The following is a 16,340-nucleotide window of genomic DNA, read 5'->3' as shown; positions in this document are numbered from 1 at the left end:
TAAACAAGAGACCACTTGCGCCCGCTTGTGTCAGGGCAGAAATTAGACACTGAAGAGACCAGCAAACAGAAGCCAAATAAACAAAGGGAACTACTTCAGAAGTGACAGGGGCAACAGATTAAAATCCCTGTAGTTAACACCAACTACACCGGAAGGGACCTATAGATATTGAGAAGTGTAAGCCGAAACAAGGAACTATCTGAAACTGAACACACTGCCCACAAGAGCTCCAGAGAAATTCCTTGATCTATTTTTACTATTTTTTTAAATTACTCTTTAATTTTCATTTTCTTTTATTTTCTTTTAAAGTCCTCTATTACTCCTCTATTATGCCTTAATTTTCATTTTCATTTCACTATAACCTTGCAAAAAAAAAAAGACCCTATTTTTAAAGCACATTTCATATATTTTTCTTAAAGTTTTTGTGTTTTTGTTTTTAATATTGAATTTTTAAGAATCTAACCTCTACTCTAGATTTTTAACTATTGTTTTTCAGTATTTGATATCAATTTTGGACATTTAAGAATTCAATATTCAGAATCCAATACCCATTTTTACTTAGGAGTGTGATGATTATTCTCTCCCCCTTTTGACTCTCCTTTTTCTCCCCTAGATCACCTCTATTTCCTCCCTCCCCCTTCTTTTCTCAATCCAATTCTGTGAATCTCTGTGGGTGTTCTGGGTTATGGAGAACACTTAGGGAACAGAGTACTGTGTAGACCTGTCTCTCTCCTCTTGAGTCCCCCTTTTTCTCCTCCTGCTCATCTCTATCTCCCTCCTCCTCCTCCTCTTTTTCATGTAACTCTGTGAACCTCTCTGGGTGTCCCTCACTGTGGAGAATCTTTTCACCATTAACCTGGAAGTTTTATTATCAGTGCTCTATAGTTGGAGAAGTCTTGAGGCTACTGGAAGAATGACTGAAATCCAGAGGCAGGAGACTTAAGCCCCAAACCTGAGAACACAAGAGAACTCCTGACTACAGGGAACATTAAGTAATAAGAGGTCATCCAAAAGCCTCCATACCTACACTGAAACCAACCACCACCCAAGAGCCAATAAGTTCCAGAGCAAGATATACCATGCAAATTCTCTAGCAACGCAGGAACATAGCCCTGAGCGTCAACATACAGGCTGCCCAAAGTCACACCTAACCCATAGACCCATCTCAAAACTCACTACTGGACACTCCATTGCACCAGAGAGAAGAAATCCAGTTCCACACACCAGAAGACCAACGCAAGCTTCCCTAAACAGGAAACCTTGACAAGCCAATCATCCAACCCCACCCACTGGGAGAAACCTCCCCAATAAAAAGGAACCACAGACCACCAGAATACAGAAAGGCCACTCCAAACACAGCAATCTAAACAAGGTGAAAAGGCAGAGAAATACCCAGCAGGTAAAAGAACATGAAGAATGCCCGGCAAGCCAAGCAAAAGAGGAGGAGATAGGGATTCTACCTGAAAAAGAATTTAGAATAACGATAATAAAAATGATCCAAAATCTTGAAAACAAAATGGAGTTACAGATAAATAGCCTGGAGACTAGGACTGAGAAGATGCAAGAAATGTTTAACAAGGACCTAGAAGAAATAAAAAAGAGTCAATTAACAAAAACATATGGAAAAAAAAAAGTCAATTAAAAATGAATAATGCAATAAATGAGATCAAAAGCACTCTGGAGGGAACCAACAGTAGAATAACGGAGGCAAAAGATAGGATAAATGAGGTAGAAGATAAAATGGTGGAAATAAATGAAGCAGAGAGGAAAAAAAATAAAAGAATTAAAAGAAATGAGGACAACCTCGGGGACTCCTGGGACAATGTGAAACGCCCCAACATTCAAATCATAGGAGTCCCAGAAGAAGAAGGCAAAAAGAAAGGCCATGAGAAAATACTCGAGGAGATAACAGCTGAAAACTTCCCTAAAATGGGGAAGGAAATAGTTACACAGGTCCAAGAAACCCAGAGAGTCCCAAACAGGATAAACCCAAAGTGAAACACCCCAAGACATATTAATCAACTTAACAAAGATCAAACTCAAAGAACAAATATTAAAAGCAGCAAGGGAGAAACAACAAATAACACACAAAGGGATTCCCATAAGGAGAACAGGTGATCTATCAATAGAAACTCTTCAGACCAGAAGGGAATGCCAGGACATACTTAAAGTAATGAAAAAGAATAACCTACAACCCAGATTACTGTACCTAGCAAGGATCTCATTCAAATATGAAGGAAAATTCAAAAGCTTTACAGACAAGCAAAAGCTGACAGAATACAGCACCACCAAACCAGCTCTTCAACAAATGCTAAAGGATCTTCTCTAGACAGGAAACACAGGAAGGACATATAAACGTGAACCCCAACAACAAAGTAAATGGCAATGGGACCTTACCTATCAATAATTAACCTTAAATGTAAATGGGGTGAATGCCCCAACCAAAAGACAAAGACTGGCTGAATGGATACAAAAACAAGACCCCTATATATGCTGTCTACAAGAGACCCACCTCAAAACAAGGAACACATACAGACTAAAAGTGAAGGGCTGGAAAAAAAAATATTTCACACAAATGGAGACCAAAAGAAAGCAGGAGTCGCAATACTCGTATCAGATAAAAGACTTTTAAATAAAGGCTGCGAAAAGAGACAAAGAAGGACACTACATAATGATCAAAGGATCAATCCAAGAAGAAGATATAACAATTATAAATATATATGCACCCAACATATGAGCACCACAATATGTAAGGAAAACGCTAACGAGTATGAAAGGGGAAATCAACAATAATACAGTAATAGTGATTTCTTTTTTGATTTCTTCTATGATTTGTTGGTTATTCAGAAGCGTGTTATTTAGCCCCCATATGTTTGAATTTTTAACAATTTTTTTCCTGTAATTGAGATCTAATCTTACTGCACTGTGGTCAGAAAAGATGACTGGAATGATTTCAATTTTTCTGAATTTTCCAAGACCAGATTTATGGCCCAGGATGTGATCTATTCTGGAGAAGGTTCCGTATGCACTTGAGAAAATGGTGAAATTGATTGTTTTGGGGTGAAATGTCCTATAGATATCAATTAGGTCTAGCTGGTCCATTGTATCATTTAAGGTTTGTGTTTCCTTGTTGATTTTCTGTTTAGTTGCTCTATCCATAGGTGTATGTATAGAAATGAATGAAAAGGAAAACACAACAACCCAAAACCTATGGGACACTGTAAAAGCAGTGCTAAGGGGAAGGTTCATAGCATTACAGGCTTACATCAAGAAACAAGAAAAAAGCCAAATAAATAACCTAACTCTACACCTAAAGCAATTAGAGAAGGAAGAAATGAAGAACCCCAGGGTCAGCAGAAGAAAAGAAATCTTAAAAATTAGGGCAGAAATAAATGCAAAAGAAACTAAAGAGAACATAGCAAAAATCAACAAAGCTAAAAGCTGGTTTTTTGAAAAAATAAACAAAATTGACAAACCAGGAAGAAACAGAAGATCTTAACAGAACCATCACAAGCAAGGAAATCGAAACTGTAATCAAAAATCTCCCAGCAAACAAAAGCCCAGGACCAGATGGCTTCACAGCTGAATTCTACCAAAAATTTAGAGAAGAGCTAACACCTATCTTACTCAAACTCTTCCAGAATATTTCAGAAGAAAGTAAACTCCCAAACTCATTCTATGAGGCCATCATCACCCTGATTCCAAAACCAGATAAAGATACCACAAAAAAGAAAACTACAGGCCAATATCACTGGTAAACGTAGATGCAAAAATTCTTAACAAAATTCTAGTAAACAGAATCCAACAACATACTAAAAAGATCATACACCATGACCAAGTGGGCTTTATCCCAGAAATGCAAAGATTCTTTAATATTCACAAATCAATAAATTTAATACACCACATTAACAAATTGAAAGATAAAACCCATATGATTATCTCAATAGATGCAGAAAAAGCCTTTGATAAAATTCAACATCCATTTATGATAAAAACTCTCCAGAAAGCAGGAATAGAAGGAACATACCTCAACATAATAAAAGCTATATATGACAAACCCACAGCAGACATTATCCTCAATGGTGAAAAATTGAAAGCATTTCCCCTAAAATCAGGAACAAGACAAGGGTACCCACTCTTACCACTACTATTCAACATAGTTTTGGAAGTGTTGGCCACAGCAATCAGAGCAGAAAAAGAAATAAAAGGAATCCAGATAGGAAAAGAAGAAGTGACACTCTCACTGTTTACAGATGACATGATCCTCTACATAGAAAACCCTAAAGACTCTTCCAGAAAATTACTAGAGCTAATCAATGAATATAATAAAGTTGCAGGATATAAAATTAACACACAGAAATCCCTTGCATTCCTATACAATAACAATGAGAAAACAGAAAGAGAAATTAAGGAAACAATACCATTCACCATTGCAACAAAAAGAATAAAATACTTAGGAGTATATCTACCTAAAGAAACAAAATACCTATACACAGAAAACTATAAAACCCTGATGAAAGAAATCAAAGAGGACACAAAGAGATGGAGAAATATACCGTGTTCATGGGTTGGGAGAATCAATACTGTGAAAATGAGTATACTAACCAAAGCAATCTATAGATTCAAAGCAATCCCTATCAAGCTACCAACGGTATTCTTCACAGAACTAGAACAAATAATTTCACAATTTGTATGGAAATACAAAAAACTCAAATAGCCAAAGCAATCTTGAGAAAGAAGAACTGAACTGGAGGAATCAACCTGCCTGACTTCAGACTCTACTACAAAGCCACAGTCATCAAGACAGTATGGTACTGGCACAAAGACAGAAATAGAGATCAATGCAACCAGAGATAAATCCACAAACCTATGGACACCTTATCTTTGACAAAGGACGCAAGGATATACAATGGAAAAAAGACAACCTCTTTAACAAGTGGTGTTGGGAAAACTGGTCAGCTATTTGTAAAAGAATGAAACTAGAATATTTTCTAACACCATACACAAAAATAAACTCAAAATGGATTAAAGATCTAAATGTAAGATCAGAAACTATAAAACTCCTAGAGGAGAACATAGGCAAAACACTCTCCTCTCCAAGACATAAATCACAGCAAGATCCTCTATGACCCACCTCCCAGATTATTGGAAATAAAAGCAAAAATAAATAGATGGGACCTAATTAAATTGAAAAGCTTTTGCACAACAAAGGAAACTTGTAAGCAAGGTGAAAAGACAGCCTTCAGAATGGGAGAAAATAATAGCAAATGAAGAAACAGACAAAGGATTAATCTCAAAAATATGCAAGAAACTCCTGAAGCTCAATTCCAGAAAAATAAATGACCCAATCAAAAAATGACCAAATATTTAAACAGACATTTCTCCAAAGAAGACAAACAGATGGCTAACAAACACATGAAAAGATGCTCAACATCAGTCATTAACAGAGAAATGCAAATCAAAACCTCAATGAGGTACCATTACATGCCAGTCAGAATGGCTGCTATCCAAAAGTCTACAAGCAATAAATATTGGAGAGGGTGTGGAGAAAAGGGAACCCTCTTACACTGTTGGTGGGAATGCAAACTAGTACAGTCACTATGGAGAACAGTGTGGAGATTCCTTTAAAAACTGGAAATAGAACTGCCATATGACCCAGCAATCCCACTCCTGGGCATACACACTGAGGAAACCAGATCTGTAAGAGCCACATGTACCCCAATGTTCATCGCTGCACTGTTCATAATAGCCAGGACATGGAAGCAACCTAGATGCCCATCAGCAGATGAATGGATAAGACAGCTGTGGTACATATACACCATGGAATATTACTCAGCCATTAAAAATAATACATTTGAATCAGTTCTAATGAGATGGAAAAAACTGGAGCCCATTATACAGAGTGAAGTAACCTAGAAAGATAAACAGCAATACAGTATACTAACACATATATATGGAATTTAGAAAGACGGTAATGATAACCCTATATACAAGACAGAAAGAGACACAGATGTATAGAACCGACTTCTGGACTCTATGGGAGAAGGCTAGGGTGGAATGATCTGAGAGAAAAGCATTAAAACATGTATATTATCAAGTGTGAAACAGATCACCAGTACAGATTGGATGCATGAGACAAGTCCTTGGGGCTGGTGAACTGGGATGACCCAGAGGGATGGGATGGGGAGGGAGGCGGGAGGGGGGTTCAGGATGGGGAACACATGTAAATCCATGTCTGATTCATGTCAATTTATGGCAGAAACCACTACAATATTGTAAAGTAATTATCCTACAACTAATGAAAATAAAGGGGAAAAACAAACAAACAAACAAAGAACCAGTGAAATATGCCCCTTATAATGGAAAAAAAGCAATCACTACAAAGCAACCCTTAAGAAGTCAAGATGTTGGATTTACTAGAGAAAAATATAATTGCTAAATTTACATGTTAAAAGAGATATTAAAAACAATGTTTAAAGATTAAAGGAAAGTATGAAGAATTATGTCTCATTAAATAGGAAGTAAAAAGAATGAAATAGATATTATACAAAAGAACAGATAGAAATTAGAGTTGAGAAGTATAATAGCTGAAATTTAAAAATGTATTAGAAACCTGAACAGCATGTATGAGTTTGGAAGAAAAAAAAAATGAGCAAAATTAAAGAAGAATCAATTGCAATTATCCTGTCTGAGGTAGCAAAAGCAAAAAAGATTGAGAAGAAAGAAACAGTTTCAGAGACATGTAGGCCATCATGAAACATAGTAACTTACACAAAATGGGAGCTCTAGAGGGAAATGAGAGATATAAAGCAACCAAAAAAAAAAAAAAGAAGAAGAAGAAGAAATACAGACTGAAAACTTTCTAAATTTGTTGATAAACAGTGACATACATATCCTAGAGACTCAATGATTTACAAATAGTATAAATTCAAAGTGATCAACTGTAGATACATCATAATATATTTTTGAAAGACAAAGAGAAATATTGAGAGCAATAAGAGAATTAGAACAGACTTTTTTTTTTAATGAGATAATTTGTTGCTAAGAGACATGCCACACAAGAAATACTCAAGGGAACCCTTCAGGATGGATTAAAAAGAGTAGGGAATATGAATCATAAGCTGGAATCAAGATTGCTGGGGAAAATATCAACAACTTGAGCTATGCACATGATACCACTCTGATGGCAGAAAAAAAGAAGAACTAACGAACCTCCTGATGAAGGTGAAAGAGCAGAGTGAAAAAGCTGGTTTAAAATAACACTCAAAGACCTAAGATTATGGTATCCAGTCCTATCACTTCATGGCAAAGATAAAGGGAAAAAGTGGAACCAGTGACTGATTTTCTTTTTGGGGGCTCCAAAATCTCTGGGGATGATGACTGAAGGCATGAGATTACAAGATGCTTGCTCCTTGGAAGAAAAGCGGTGACAAACCTAGAGAGCACATTAAAAAACAGAGACATCACTTTGCCAACAAAGGTCCATATAGTCAAAGCCATGGTTTTTCCAATAGTTATGTATGGATGTGAGAGTTGAACGATAAAGAAGCTTAAGCACTGAAGAACTGATGTTTTTGAATTGTGATGCTGGAGAAGATTCGAGATTTCCTTGGACTACAAAGAGATCAAACCAGTCAATCCTAAAGGAAATCAACCCTGAATGTTCATTTGAAGGACTGATACTGAAGGTGAACTTCCAATACTTTGACCACCTGATGCCAAGAACCAATCCACTGGAAAAGACCCTGGTGCTGGGAAAGAATGAGGACAGGAGAAGGGGGCAACAGAGGATGAGATAGTTGGATAGCATCACCAACTCATTGGACATGAGTTTGAGCAAACTCTGGGAGACAGTGAAGGACAGGGAAGCCTAATGTACTGCAGTCCATGGGATCTCAAAGAGTCGGCCATGACTTAGTGACTGAAAAGCAACAACTATGTGAGAAAATAAACACAAGTAAAGCTAAATATCTAAGTAAATATGTAACACAGCATAAGTTTATATTTGATTTATAATTTCTCATTGTTCCACTTTGATTCAAAAGACATCTGTAAAATAAAGTAAATCTAATGCTAATTAGATGGTACATAATGTGTGTAGATGTGTTTTGTACAACAATTAAGAAAAAAGAGGATAGAGGTAAGGAGGTGTAAAAGAGCAGAATTTTTAAATGTAATACTGAAGATAAGTATTAATCTCAACTAGGTTGTCAACAATTGACATATTACCAGTAGTCAAAACAGTCATTAAGAAAAAAATCTTGGAGAAATAAGAACACCAATGGTGGAAATTTAAATTGATACAGTCACTATACTAAACATATAGTTCTTCAAAATCTAAAAATAGAACTACCATGTGATTGAATAATTCCATTGCTGAATGTATGTATATATATACATATATGAAGAAAACAAGCACACTGATTTGAAAACATGCACTTCAATGTTAACAGCAAAACTATTTACAGTAGCCAAGACATGGAAGCTATCTAAGTGTCAACTGACAGATGAATTGGACAAAGAAGTGGTGTGTGTGTGTGTGTTTTCATAGTAATACATGCATATACAATGGAATATTAGCCATGAAAAGTGAAATTGTGCCATTTGCAACAACACAGATGGACCTTGAGGGCACTATGTTAGTTAACTATTAATATCTCAGAGAAATAAAGAAATATAATCTATGTTTTCACTTATAAGTGAAATCTAAAAAATAAAGAAATGCATGAATATAATCAAATAGAAACAGACTCACAGAAATAGAGAATAAAGCTCTCCACTGGGGAGAGGGAAGGAAGGAAAGGGAAAGATCAGGATAGGAGATTAACAAAAGAAATGTTACAAGAATGTATTGTAAGCACAGGGAATATAGCCAATACTTTTTAACTTTAAATGGAGTAATATATAAAATTTTGATTCATTATGTTATATACCTGAAAATAATATGATATTGTAAATGAACTATACCTCATTAAAATTAATCAGGTAATTAAATTTAAGATAGTATTTAAAATGTATATCATAAAACAAATTATAGGAAATTAAAAATAGATCACTAGAAAATATATTTTTACCACAAAATTATAGAGTAGTTGATGAACAGAAGACATATAGGATATATAGGAAACAGCACGATGGCAGATGTAACTCCCATCTTCATAGTGCTCAGTCACTCAGTCATGTCCGGCTCTTTTTGACTCCATATACTGTAGCCCGCCAGGCTCCTCTGTCCATGGGATTTGCTTGTCAAAAATACTGGAGTGGGTTGCCATTTCCTTCTCTACATTTTCATAGTATTCACATTAAATTTCAATACAGTAGATTCTACATATAAGTGATATCATATGTTATTTGTCTTTTCTTGTCTGACTTATTTAAGTTAGTATGACAATTTCTAGGTCCATCTATGTCACTGCAAATGGCACTATTTCATTCTTCTTTATGCCTGAATAATATTCCATTGTATACATATAACACATTGGATATATGTACCACATCTTCAAAATTCTTCAAACCAGGCTTCAGTAGTACCTGAACCATGAACTTCCAGATGTTCAAGCTGGATTTAGAAAAAGCAGAGGAAACAGAGATCAAATTGCTAAGATCCATTGGATCATCAAAAAAGCAAGAGAGTTCCAGAAAAATGTATACTTCTGCTTTATTGACTATGTCAAAGCCTTTGATTATGTGGATCACAACAAACTGTGGAAAATTCTTAAAGAAATGGGACTACCAGACCACCTTACCTGCCTCCTGAAAAATCTGTACGCAGGTCTAGAAGCAAAAGTTAGAACTGGACATGGAACAACAGACTGGTTCCAAATCAGGAAAGAAATACATCAACTCTGTATTTTGTCACCCTGTTTATTTAACTCATATGCAGTGTACATCATGCAAAATGCCAGACTGGATGAAGCACAAGCTGGAATCAAGATTGCCGGGAGAAATATCAGTAACCTCAGATATGCAGATGACACCACCCTTATGGCAGAAAGTGAAGAAGAACTAAAGAGCCTCTTGATAAAAGTGAAAGAGGAGAGTGAAAAATTGGCTTACAACTCAGCATTCAGAAAACTAATATCATGGCATCTGGTCCCATCACTTCATGGCAAATAGATGGGGAAACAATGGAAAGAGTGATACACTTTATTTTGGGGGGCTCCAAAATCATTGTAGATGATGACTGCAGCCATGAAATTAAAAGACTCTTGCTCCTTGGAAGAAAACCTATGACCAACGTAGATAGCATATTAAAAGCAGAGACATTACTTTACCAACAGAGGTCTGTCTAGTCAAAGTTATACTGAGGTTTTTCCAGTATCATGTATGGACGTGAGAATTGGACTACAAAGAAACCTTAACACTGAAGAATTGATACTTTTGAATTGTGGTGTTGGAGAAGACTCTTGAGAGTCCCTTGGACTGTAAGGAGATCAGACCAGTAAATCCTAGAGGAAATGAGTCCTGAATATTCATTGGAAGGACTGATGCTGAAGCAGAAAAACCAATACTTTGGCCACCTGATGTGAAGAACTGATTTTTTGGAAAAGACTCTGATGCTGGGAAAGATTGAAGGCAGGAGGAGAAGGGTATAACAGAGGATGAGATGGTTGGATGGCATCACCGATGTGATGGATAGGTATTGAGTAGGCTCTAGGAGTTGGTGATTGACAGGGAAGTCTGGCATGCTGAAGTCCATGGGGTTGCAAAGATTCCGACATGACTGAGTGACTGAACTGAACTGACCATATCTTCTATTTATAAAACAGAAATAGAGTCACAGATATTGAAAACAAGCTTTCAGTTATCAAAGGGAAAAGGGGAGAAGGGATAAACTGGGAGATTGTGATTGACATATACACACTACTGTATATAAAATAGATGACTAATAAGAATCTACTATATAGCAGAGGGGACTCTGCTCAGTACTCTGCTATGACCTATACAGGAATAGAATCTAAAAAAGAGTGGATATATGTATATGTGTAACTAATTCCCTTTGCAGAAAATAGCGCAATGTTATAAATCAACAATATTCTACTTAAATTAATTTTTAAAATGTTCAAGGGATTAAATTCCATTTATAAGACAGAAATTGCCAGAATTTACTTTTTAAAATCACTCAGCTAAATGATGTATACATGCAACACACTTTTTGCTTAAAGATGCAAATAAGATGAACATAAAAATGGAAAAAAAATGTGAGCAATAAATAAAAGAAAATTAGAGCAGCTATACTCATATCAGACAAAACAGACTTTAAGACACAAATTGTTACCAGCAACAAAGAAGAAATTAATAATAAACTTTTAATTATAAAAGTATATATTATAAATTTTATTATATATTGATATAAAATTATATATTATACAATATATATTACATTATATATGATTATATATTATATAATATATGATGATATATGATTATATTATATAATATATATGTATATTAATACATAATAAAATTTTATGATATATACTTTTCTTTTATAATAAAAAGATTATTAAACAAATGGTCTATTTATTAGGAAAATGAAAGAAATACAAATTCATATGCCCATTACAATGGAACCCCAAAATGCATGAAGGAAAACTGACAAAATTGAATGAAAAAATAGGAATTTTATCAATAATAGAAGCTGTAATACTTCACTTTTAATAATGGATATAATAACCAAGCAACAGTTCCACAAGGAAATGGAAGACTTGAAAAATACTACCAACAAACTAGACCTATGGACATCTATAAAACACTCCATCCAATAGTAGCAGAGCAAATATTTCTTTAAGCTTCACATAGAACATGCTCCAGGATACTATATGTTAAGCCATTAAAACAAGCCTAAATAAATTTAAGAGAATTGAAATCATAGAAAAATATGTTCTTTGACAACAGAATTTTATAAGAATTCAATATCAGAAAAAAAATGGGAAAATTTCCATAAACATGTGAAAATTAAGCTAAATACTTGTAAGTAGTCAATGAACAAACCACAGGGAAAACAGAGCAAATCACAAGAAAGACAAAACTTACTCTGAGATAAATAAATATAAAGATAAAGCATACTAAAATATTAGGTATGAATTAAAGCAGTGAATAGACAGAAATACATAGCTGCAAAAGTATATGTTAAAAAAAAATTGGTAAATTTTTAATTGATTAACTTTAACACCAAAATAAATAGAAAAGATTTGGTTAACAGAGAATATACAAAGGAAAGGAAGTAATAAATATTTCAATATAAAGAAATCTAGAATAGAAAAATGATAAAGAAAATCAGTAAAACCAAGGGTAGTTCTTTGAAAAGATCAATAATACTGACAAACCAATATCTAGATTAAAGAACTGAAAAAAGAAGATTCAAATTACTAAAATCAGGCATGAAATATGGTATATTGCTACTGAATTTATAAAAATAAATATTATAAAAGAATACTATGAACAATTAATATGGTAACAAACCAGATAATCCAGATAGAGTGGGAACATTTTTAGAAAGACACAAACTACTAAAACTGTCTCAAGAAAATATAGACTTATAAGAATGGAGAGATTTAACTGGTAGGCAAAAATATTCCCACCAAGAAAACTTCAGTATCACATAAGTTCGTGATGAATTCTACTAAACTATTAAAGAAAAATAGTTTCAATACTTTACAAACTCTTCCATTAAATTGAAGTGGAGGAAACACTTCTCAAATCATTCTATGAAGCCTGTATCTGTGACTAAAGAAAAACAACAGAAAAATACATTTTAAAAACTACAAATGAATTTCCCTTGTCAATATAGATACATATGTTCAATTAAATACTAGCAAACTGAATCCATCAACATAATAAAGGAACTATGCATCTTTATCAAATGGGATTCTCCCAGGAGTGCAAACTTGATTCCAAATACAAAAATCAACCAATGTAATACTCCTTATTAATAGAGCAAAGGACAAAAACTATGATTATCTAAATAGAGACAGAAAAAATTGCAAAAAAGATTGCTAAATCTTTTCATGATGAAACACTAACAAACTAGGGATAAATGAAAATTTGTTCAAAATAGAGGGTGTCTATGAAAAACCAGTTGACATCATATACAAATAACATAAAAAATAAGTCAAGGACACCTTAAAAAAAATTGCAGAACTGTTTAACATTATACTAGAAGGTAAAACCAAAATAATTATGCAACAAAATCAAATAAAATATATCCACATGATAAGGGAAGAAATCACAATCCCTGTTTCCAAATGACATGATCTTATGTATAGAAAATTCTAAGGAATTCATATATGTATTAAGAAGCGGGTTTGCAAAGATTGAGAATACAAGATCAATATACAGATGTGAGTTATATTTTTACACACAGGCAAATGAACAATCTGAAAATGAATTTAATAAGCAATTCCATTTATAATAGCACCAAAAAGAGGAAAATGCTTAGAAAAAGATTTAACAAAAGAGGTAGAACTTTTATACATTGGAAACTATAAAACATGATAGAAAGAAATTGAAAACAACGTACCCCAGTGGCTCAGCAGTAAAGAATCCACTTGCACGTCAGGAGTCACAGGTGATGCAGCTTCAGTTCCTGGATGGTGAAGATCCCTTGGAGGAGGGTATGACAGCCCACTCCAATATTCTTGCCTAGGAAATCCCATGGACAAAGGAGCCTGGAGGATTAGATTCCATGGGGTCAAAAAGAGTCAGACATGACTGAAGCAACTGAGCACACACAGGTAAGTAAAAAGAGATCCATATTCACAGAACACACAAAGACTTATTATTGTTGAAGTGGCAACAATCCCCAAGTTCATCTGCAGTTTCAATACAACTCCTATTGAAATCTCAACTGCTTATTTTTTCCCCCAGAAGCTTGTAATGTAATTCTGTAATTCATTTGAAAATGAAAGGTATTCAGAATGGGCCCAAACAATCTTGAAAAAGAAAGGAAACTTGGAAGGTTTGAACTTCCAATCTCAAAATTTACTATAAAGCTGCAGTAATTAGGACTGTATAGTACTATGATAAGAATAAAACCACTACAATATTGTAAAGTAATTATCCTCCAACTAATAAAAATAAATGGAAAAAAAGAATAAATATTGAGGCAATTAGAATGGAGTTGAGAGTCCTGGAATGAACCTATACACTATCAATTGATTTTTTTTTCAGGGGTACTATGGTAAATCAGTGGGGAAAGAATTATCTTTTCAACAAATGTTGCTGAAACAATAGGCTATCCACCTGTTAAATGTGGATTTGAACTTCTTTAATTGCCATAGACAGATTAATTCAAAAATGAACGAAGGGTTTGAATAGACATTTTTAAAAAGAAGACATAAAAATAGTCAATAAATGCAAGAAAAGGTTCTCAACATCATTAGTCATAGTAAAATGTAATGAATGACTCATATATTGAGGGTTAGGATATAAAATCAGTGCAACAGCTTTGGAAGGCAGTTTGGCAATTCCTTAAAGAGTTAAGTACAGAATTTCCAAACTATCCAGTCTTTTCACTCCTACGTGTACACTTAGCACAAGTGAAGCATATGTTTACACAAAACCTTGTACATAAAAACTTATAAACATATTTGCACATAAACTTGTACATGAATACTTGTAAACATATGTTTACAAAAGCACTTGAACATAAAAGTTCATAGCTGAGTTGTTCAAAACAGTAATAGAAAAAATTAAAACTGGAAATAACCAGATATCCATCATTGGATGAATGGACGGATATAAGGTGATATATACATACAATATAATATTTTTTCAGCCATAAAAAGGAATAAAGAATCCCCACATGCTACAACATAGATGAACCTTGAAAATATAAGGCTACATGAAATAAGCCAGCCAGAAAATGCAGTGTATAGTATGATTTCATTTATATAAACTATACAAATAAGCAAATCCATAGAGGGAGAAAGTAGATTAGTGGTTGTTAACGCCTGCATAGAGATGGGTAAAGAAGAGCCACCGCTAATGGATATGGAGTTTTGTGGGGGGATCAGGCAATCAAAAGGCTTCCCCCATGGCTCAGTGGTAAGAATCTGCCTGCCAAAGCAAGGGACACAGGAAATGCAGATTTGATCCCTGGGTCAGGAAGATCCCCTGGCGGAGGAAATAGCAACCTACTCCAGTATTCTTGCCTGAAATCCCATGGACAGAGGAACTTGGTGGGCTACAGTTCACGGGTTTGCAACGAGTGGGACACAACTGAGCAAATAAGCACAGCTGACAGCACAGGTTATCAAAATGTTCAAGATTTAGGTAGCAGTGGTCAACGCACAACATTCTAAGTATACTAAAAACACCGAATTGCACAGTTTAAAACGATTGATTTTATAGTTTGTGAATTACATCTCAAATTTTAAAATGCTTAAATAAAAATGAAGCTAACAAACAAAAAAACCCAAAAGATCATCACAGTGGAAGGACTAGGATCTGACACGTCTCTCCACATTATGGAACACAAACTTGTAGAATCAGCAGCAATAAAGCCCATCACATGGGGATTCATTCCTTCCCTAAGATCAGCAACAGTGATGGTGGCTTCCAGATAAATATCAAGAACAAGGATTTAGTGTAGATGTTTCCCTACATGGTTTCAGTAAGAGGTAAATAGAGAAACTTTTAAGAAGAGTAGAAAGTGTGTGTGTTAGTTGCTCAGTCCTGTCCCACTCCCATGGAGCCCACCAGGCTTCTTCTCTGCCCATGAAATTCCCTAGTCAAGAATACTGGAGTGGGTAGCTATTCCCTTCTCAAGGGGGTCTTCTCAACCCAGGGATCAAGCACTGCTGCTGCTGTCACTTCAGTCCGTGTCTGACTCTGTGCAACCCCGTCCCTGGGATTCTCCAGGCAAGAACACTGGAGTGGGTTGCCATTTCCTTCTCTGATCAAGCACCAGTCTCCTGCAATTCAGGCAGATTTTTTACTGTCTGAGCCACTAGGGAAGCCCACCTATTGAAGAGTATGAGAATTTGTAGCCTTTTTAACTCAGATGTTAGGAATTAGAAAGTGACAGTTAAATAAATTGTTTTCAGGTTTTTACACAATATGGAAAGTGACATAATATTAAGATAGAGAAAACTTTAAGATGCAAACAAGACACTTTATAGCACCCACTAAAATTAGAATTTTAGCCAGTAGTGAAAATAAAATGAATATATAAAAATAAGGCATTCAATTAAAAAATTGTCAGGAAAAAAGTGACAAAGAATGTATGGAATAAGTGAGAATTTAAGGGTAAGATGCAAACTATAAAGTCAACCATGTTGATAATTTCATTAAATGGAAATTATCTAAATATTCCATTTTAAGAGCATAGAATTTAA

The sequence above is a fragment of the Muntiacus reevesi genome, chromosome 3, assembly GCF_963930625.1.
Source record: "Muntiacus reevesi chromosome 3, mMunRee1.1, whole genome shotgun sequence".
NCBI classification, from domain to species: Eukaryota; Metazoa; Chordata; class Mammalia; order Artiodactyla; family Cervidae; genus Muntiacus; species Muntiacus reevesi.
Note: the sequence above shows the minus strand (reverse complement) of the source record.